Here is a 7,644-nt window from a genome sequence, read left to right on the forward strand (position 1 = left end):
TTAGGAAAAAAATTATAAGTATTGCCACACCAGGAGAGGTGGCTGCACTCTGAGGCCACCAAAAAATTGACCTGAGTATCCCTGCACTAGGCAATGGTTTGGGAACGGCAACCATTCTGATTTGAGCTCTAAGAGTAGTTAGTAGAGACTGCTGCTCACATTTAAGAGCCAACATTCAAAATGTTTTCAGCCTTGTTTGGTTATAATTGTTCCCATCTGGTGAAGGAAAGACAAACACACAACAGCATTGGGCTAGTGCCAGAGAAGCAGGAAGTGAAACAGATCAATGAAGATGCCTGTTTTCAAATTAAGTTAAATGTGAAAGTAAGCAATCCACATGCATGATGAAGAGGTCATCCATGATGAAGAGGCTTAGCCACACAGGCAAGGAATCTTTAAAGATGTATTCTCATTTTGTCACTGCCTCTCTCTTTGATAGACTAAGGATATAAAAGCTATCACTCTGTATATGATCAGCAGCATTGCAAGTGTCTTCAACAGAAGAGGGCCATTTGTCAGCACCTGAATTTGCATTAAACCATTTAGCATGCGCCTACTTAAAATCTTGCTGCCCGGTGAGATATGAAGCGTCATGAGACACAGTTGTAAGATAATAGCACACAGTAAAGCACATTTGTATCTTGCTGCTACAAGGGAAAGATTAAATATGTCCTATCCATTTACTACACATCATAGCCAGAGATATAATTGGCCAGGGTGGTTAAGATATGATTTAAAGCAATGACTCCATCAGCCTTGATTTTTGTTAATGGGGAGTCAGGGTTCCTACTACATTATATTTTCCTTTGTCATACCAACCCCTAGGTTAATTGTATGTTGCAATCTAATCTATTCCTGCCTTCACTACATTCTCTACAAGACAACACTGATACATGTGCTTGATCATTCTCTACCTTTATAAGAAAGAGAAGAATGATGGTTGTCACAGACTACAGCTTCCCTAAAATGTGAGGAACTTCAAATCAATAATGACTATTACAATCATTACTGTTGCCATTTCTATCCACTACAACACTTACTGGCTCACAATGGTCAACGCTTAAAGTCCTTTAGCACTAGGCTAAAGGGTTGTATTGCTTTTTTTGTTAGATTTTAATATTGAAAAGTCTGGGAATTAGGTGATAATGAAAGACAGGGCAACACAGAGTGGGTGTGTCACTGAGTGTTTGGTGACCCAGGGCAAAATGTGAAGCCACAGTCCCCCACTCTTCCAAAAAAATTACTGTGGAAATGAACACATTTTAGAAGAGCGTCAGAGAGAGCTCAGGTCTGTGAGGTCACTGTCTTCCCTGTGGGGATGGGGGTTCTGCCTTGCAGATGGCCAGAAGGTCAATTTCAGTGCTATCTTTCACTGAGCTGCAGCCCTCATAGAAGGTTAGAGTTGAAAGAGAACTCAGAAGTTCATCTAGTTTACCCCTTGCTCAAAGCAGGACTAACCCAAATAGATCATTCCAGCCATGGCTTTGTTAATCCCTCTTGCCTAAGGATGCAGAAAATCCCACAACCTTGGCAACAGTCATAGTAGTATATCTCCAGCCACACTTCAACTTCTGAGCTTTCATTATCTGTGGGTCCACTTCCTCCTTTGTGATGATGCCCATTGTGATGATGCCAGCAGCAGCAGTAACCATGGGATCGGGGGTTAGCCAGGCTGGGTGAATCCAGAGCCATCCCATGCATTGGGTGGTCTGGGGCAGCCTCATGGGGCCAGGGTATCCTGCAGGATTACTGGGGCCAGTAGGGGCCAGACCCATCCCCCGCACCCACCAGCAGTGCTGGGAGCTATGAGAAGTGGAGCGACCTGGCCCTAGCATGCTCCTTTCCACCATCTCCCAGTGATGAACAATGAAGTGGAACTCTCCACTTTTACTGCTGTTGTATCTTTCATATGCAGCACAGAAATCCAGGCACTTTAGTGAGTGAAAAAAACCCATCAGCTCACACAGCAGCACTGCTTCCCTTCCTATCAAACGGTATGTCTACACTATAGTGTTATTTTGAAATAAGGTCAATTTCAGTGGTATCTTTCACTGAGCTGTGAATAATAAGCTATTTTGAAATAACGTATCTACACACTGAGCTATTTCAAAATAAGCTATTTCGAAATAACTCGTCTACACACAAAATGCATTTTAAAATAGCTTTTTGCTATTTCAAAATAGCGCCTCCACACTGAGTGGATGCTGAATCGCATTTAGGGCTGGCCAGAACCAGGTCCGGCAGGATATCAGGTCAGGAGTTCCTTTGTGTGGCTGCTGCCTGAGGCTATCTGACACTTGTGCTTAAAGAGACTGCCCCTGGACAGCCAGTTCTAAGGTTTCCCTGCTTGCTTGCCTACCTCGATGAGGGACAGCAAAGCATTTTGTCTCTGAGTGCTCTGGTTGCCCTGACTCGGGACACCACAGCACTCTGCAACGTGGAGCCAAAGTTGCCCTTGGACACTCTGGTGCTTCTCGTGGATGTGTTACTGTGAGCCTGGCTGCACTTTTTGCAGGCTGCCACCCGGGAGGTCCATTGGGGGGCTGTCAGTATCTAGGAGGCCCTGTCGGAGAGCTTCCATCCTGAGGAGCATGAAGAGTCTCCCTGGTCTGCCCCACTGGGGGCTTGTGCCTCATCCCTCCCTCATGTCCTTCCACTTACCCCTCCCTAACCCCCCTTCCTTATGTAAAATAAAATACATGTATTTCATGAACACAAACTCTCTTTAGTTAACAAAACTGGGGGCGGGGAATGAAATTCTGGTGAGACTGGGGAAAGGAGGTGGGAGAGGAGAGGAGAGGAGAGGAGAGGAAAGGAAAGGAGAGGAGAGGAGAGGAGAGGAGGGAGGTGGAAGGGGGAAGCAAAGGGAAGAAGGGGGAGGGGAGGCCCAGGGCTCAGGGTTGGAGGTCTCGCCGGACCAACTTGATTTTCATGTGAACCTGCTCCTGGGTTCGCATGTGGCCTTTGGTGGCCACGCTGGCAGCTATCCTGCCATAGACGCCACATTCCTCCGTCTAGTGTGGAGATCATGGACATTGGGGGCATCCCCCCCAAACCTGAATAAGGTCCATGATCTTCACGCTGGACCAAGAAGGCACCCACCTTCTCCAGGCCCTGGCAGGCTCCTGGAAGCTGCAGACTGCTCCTGAGGCGTGATGGAGGGCTGGCTGCCAGTGGCTTGCTGGCTCATGTTTTGGGGCCACTGGGTCAGGTGCAGTGACTGCTGGCTCTGGGATGGTAGGCTCTGAACTGGCACGGGCACTGTGGCCAGAGTCAACCCCTTTAAGGGCTCCGGAGTGGAGGGACAGAGAGAAGTGGTTGAGGCTGGAGTGGACACCAGGGCATCTTGGGAAGGCTGGAGGCCCCCTGTTTCTATATAAGACTCTACACAGCACTTATTTAGAAATAGCTATTTCGAATTTGGCGTTATTCCTCTTAGAATGAGGTTTACCAAATTCAAAATAAGTACTCCGCTATTTCAAATTAATGTCAAAATAGCGGTTTGGCTGTGTAGATGCTAGTAAAGTTATTTCGAAATAACGGCTGTTATTTCTAAATAACTTTGCTGTGTAGACATACAAAGAAACCTCACAGTGTTACATCAAATGTCTGGCAGGCCTTATATGCATTTTCTGGTGTACCTACATATTACAGGTAATGGACGGAAAAGATGGCCAATGATTCAAGAGTTAGTCTGGACTCAGAGGAGCCAGGGTCAATTCCTTGCTACATGACGGACATTGCTGTCAGGCAAAACATTAATCTCATTTTGTGCTTCAGTTCTCCACCTATAAAAGGAGAATAGCAGCACAGGGTGAATACAATAAAGATTGGGAAGTACTCAGGGCATGTCTACACAGCAGGGCTAAAGTCGAAATAAGCTACACAACTTGAGCTATGTGAATTGCATAGCTTAAGTCAAAATAGCTTATTTTGGCTTTTGCTGCTGTCTACACAGCAGGAAATTGGAGAAAAAGAACTCTTCCTCTGACTTCCCTTACTCTTCGTACAATGAGGCTGTGTCTAGACTGGCAAGTTTTTCCACAAAATCAGATGACTTTGCAGAAAAACTTGCCAGCTTTATACACTGGCCGCTTGAATTTCCGCAAGAACACTGACAATCTCATGTAAGATCATCAGTGTTCTTGCTGAAATACTGTACTGCTCCCATTCGGGCAAAAGTCCCTTTTGCACAAATCATTTGCGCAAGAGGGCCAGTGTAAACAGCACATTACTGTTTTCTGCAAAAAAGCTCCAATCACTAAAATGGCGATCGGGGCTTTTTTGTGGAAAACCGCATCTAGATTGGCCATAGACACTTTTCTGCAAAGTGCCAATCTAGACGTGCTATTCTGAAAATGCTTTTAACGGAAAACTTTTCTGTTAAAAGCATTTTCGGAAAATCATGCCAATGTAGACGTAGCCTGAGGGTTACCGGAGTCAGAGTAAAAAGTCCTCCAGCTCGACATTATTTTGACATTATGTCATAATAACTGCTTGTAAAGTAGACACGGACTATGTTATTTCAGAATAGCATTATTCCTGAATAACATGCTGTTTAGACATAGCCTCAGATGCTATGATAAAGGGGGCCATTGAAGGACCATAAATAAATAACACAGAGCTCAGAGTCCAGATTCCCTCTAAGCTGCATGGCAGCACGGCCCTGCAGGTGCTTAATGAGCTCTGCCCAGGGGCTCAGGGCTGCCAGGAATGGAGTTGCCTGGCTGGGAGAGGGGCAATTCTCCCTCAGTTACAGCTTTGTCTCCCGCAGTGAGTATCTCTCAGGGAGCTGCTGCTGTAGCTGAAGGAGAAGTGCCCCTCCCCCAGCCAGGCAGCTCCATGTGCAACAACCCTGAGCCTCTGGGTTGCACTCATTAAACAGCTCCAGGGCCATGCAGCTTAAAGAGAACCTTGCTCAGAGTGTGACACAATATTCAAGAAAAGTTCCCCCACCACAGCGCCAAACAGAGAATAGTTTCCTGTTGTATTATATAGTCTGTGGTGTCCAACACACCAGCCACTAGCCACATGTAGATATTTGGCTGGTTGAATGTGGCTAGTTTACTAGAACTGGTTGGATACCACCGATAGATGGTGCTATGGATGCAACCCAGCCCCGCATTTGCAAACTCAGTGCCAGGTAGTTAAGACTCCTTGGTCCCTTTCAGCACTGTTGATTTCCAGGTTTGTCCCATTATACATCTTCATTTAATAAGAAATAAACTGAAAGGGAAAAGGAGTGCTTTCAGGCACACACCTCAGCTTTCTCTTCTGCATACACATTGCCACTTCCAGCACTCATGTCTGTGGACATTTGATAGAGCAATCTGGGGTGTTGGGAAGGGGTAGATTGGTAAAGGGAGTGATGGAAGGCTGAACTCCCAGAGAGAGAGAAAGAGGGTGCATGCAAGTTTTAAAAAAATCAATATTTGAATGAAATACACATTTAAAACATTCAGTAGCCCCCCAGGTAAAGCCTGAAGTTTTGGTTGAGCTTTGTTACAATAAGTTCTCCCTGACAACTCTCAGGTTTTAAGCTACCATCAGCAACTGTTCACTGATATTCTAGATGCTGTGATGTTTCAGTCTTTGAAAAGGAGAGTGAGAGCTGTTCCAACAAAAAACAAAATTTAAAGTGGTCCAAAAGGTCATCTTAGATGAATGTGGCTTAATTCTCTTGAAAAAAAAACACATTTAAAGCTACTTATCTTCACTAACTTATTGTTTCAGAAAATGCCAGTGGCTACTAGGTCCCTTGCAACTTCCAAACTAACTCTTGTACTGGAAAGTTATATTTGAAAGTGGCTCGACTGTCAGAGAAAAGTTACTGAAAGGAAAAGATGAGCTACTGTGTGTGGGCAGGGAGATGGGCTCCAGAGGGAAAGCTACAGAGAAAAGTTACTTATCAAAGTAAATGAAAAGCATCATACTTCCAATGATGTTTTTACCAACCTTTATTATTCTGCCATTTTTCCCCACCTTCTCTAAGAAGTACTTTCCACAAGGGGCTGATAGAATATCCATAATAAAATAGACAAACATATTTTTAAAGAATGCTGCTGCTAAAACTAATGCATTCCAAAAGAACTATAATAATAAGAGCCTCCAGGGAGACATATGGGGAGACATAACTTTGGTAGTTGAAGATACATTGGATTGACTCAAAGTAGGTTCCCATGATGCTCTAGTTATTCTAATTCCTGCCTCTGCAAAAAGTGATAGACTACATGGCCCCTCAAGACCCTGTCCTATCCTACATTTCTATGATCCTATGATTGTGTGAGGCTAAGTATGGGTGACAAGGATCACTCATGAGGATTCAATTGCAAGATCACAGGCAAAAACTTGCCAGGGCTCCCTTTATGAAGACATTAGCCAAGGCCTACTGAAGTCAATGAGAGTGTTTACATTGATTGTGCTGGAATTGAGAGCAGGCTTCACATCCTTTATTTTCTTGGCTTTTTGAATGCAGAGGGTTGAAAAGGTTCACTATGACCATTTATTAATGTAATAATATTGATATAGTAATACTATGTGTATGTATGTGTGTGTATATACATACCCCTCTCTGCACATTTGTACATAGTGCCACGCAGCATGTCTGGATGAAAGGTATTATAATTTTGTTTGGAATTTTTAAGCCACTTTAGAGAATTGAATTATCTGTTCTACCAAATTGGGACTACAACCAATTGCTTACAGTCTTTCTTATCCTACAGCACCAAGGGACCTCCCTTTTCACTTGGACGAATCCTCTCTAAGGCGAAAAGGACAGTTCATTCAACTCTTGGCTTTTATTCTGAGGCTGCCAATAAGGATACCAATTACTGCCAGTTATAGCGGTAATTGTGTTTTTAACCTTCCCTTTGAAGATGAGTGAGAATGCATAGGTTACAGAAGAGCCATCACACACATGATTATGATTTTTTGAACTACCCTCATCCTCTGGACTGCCTAATTGGTGGACATATAGAGAGGAGGCTCTATATCACAGGATCCCCTGAGCCATGCCGTCCTCAATTCCACTCCTGAATTTTAACACGTAAGTTTGACATGATAGTTTCTGACTTCCCGTCTCTAAGCAGGAAAAGAAAACAAATTCAGATGTTCATGAAGATACAAAATTTAGTGGGCTAGATCCCCAGCTGCCATGAATTAGTGTAGCTTGCTTAACAGCTGTGGAGCAACCTTGACTGACAGCATTGAGGATCTCAGTACAGTTTAAAAAACCCCAACAAATTTCCAGAATGACTCCTTGTTGATATTACAAAGCCGATCAATAGCTGCTAGAAACAATGTTTCGGGGAGATAATTAAAACGATCTTCTGCCTTGTTCTTTTAAGGAATGTGAATAAACTTGAGGGCCTCTTGAGATTCCTTCCTCATTTCTAGGAGTCTATGGCTTTAAGGACAGGATTCAATCTCTTGTAAAGTGGCCTGTACAGAGCCAGTTACAGTTGGCTGCCGTAATGTCAACATAGTCTTATACTTCAGTACTGCCCTAAGTACCTGCCTCCAATACAAGCTTGGAATGTAGCTGCTGTTGACTCTCCGTGATCAGAGTGCCCATCTCTATCATAGGTCCTGTCGTGCCTCAAAGTAGCAAGAATGGATTCCTGCATCTATGGTGGGTCCCCTTGC

At 44.2% G+C, this 7,644-nt stretch overlaps 1 long non-coding RNA gene across 1 annotated transcript; it reads left to right on the forward strand.

Moving 5' to 3' along the window:
- The first annotated feature begins 1,665 nt into the window (after positions 1–1,665).
- LOC142826504 (uncharacterized) lies at positions 1,666–7,375 on the forward strand. Its single transcript, XR_012900685.1, has 2 exons — positions 1,666–1,994; positions 6,723–7,375. It is a non-coding gene; the product is annotated as an uncharacterized LOC142826504 (long non-coding RNA).
- The last annotated feature ends 269 nt before the right edge of the window (positions 7,376–7,644 follow it).

This window comes from Pelodiscus sinensis, chromosome 1 (assembly GCF_049634645.1).
Source record: "Pelodiscus sinensis isolate JC-2024 chromosome 1, ASM4963464v1, whole genome shotgun sequence".
In the NCBI taxonomy this organism is placed as follows: domain Eukaryota; kingdom Metazoa; phylum Chordata; order Testudines; family Trionychidae; genus Pelodiscus; species Pelodiscus sinensis.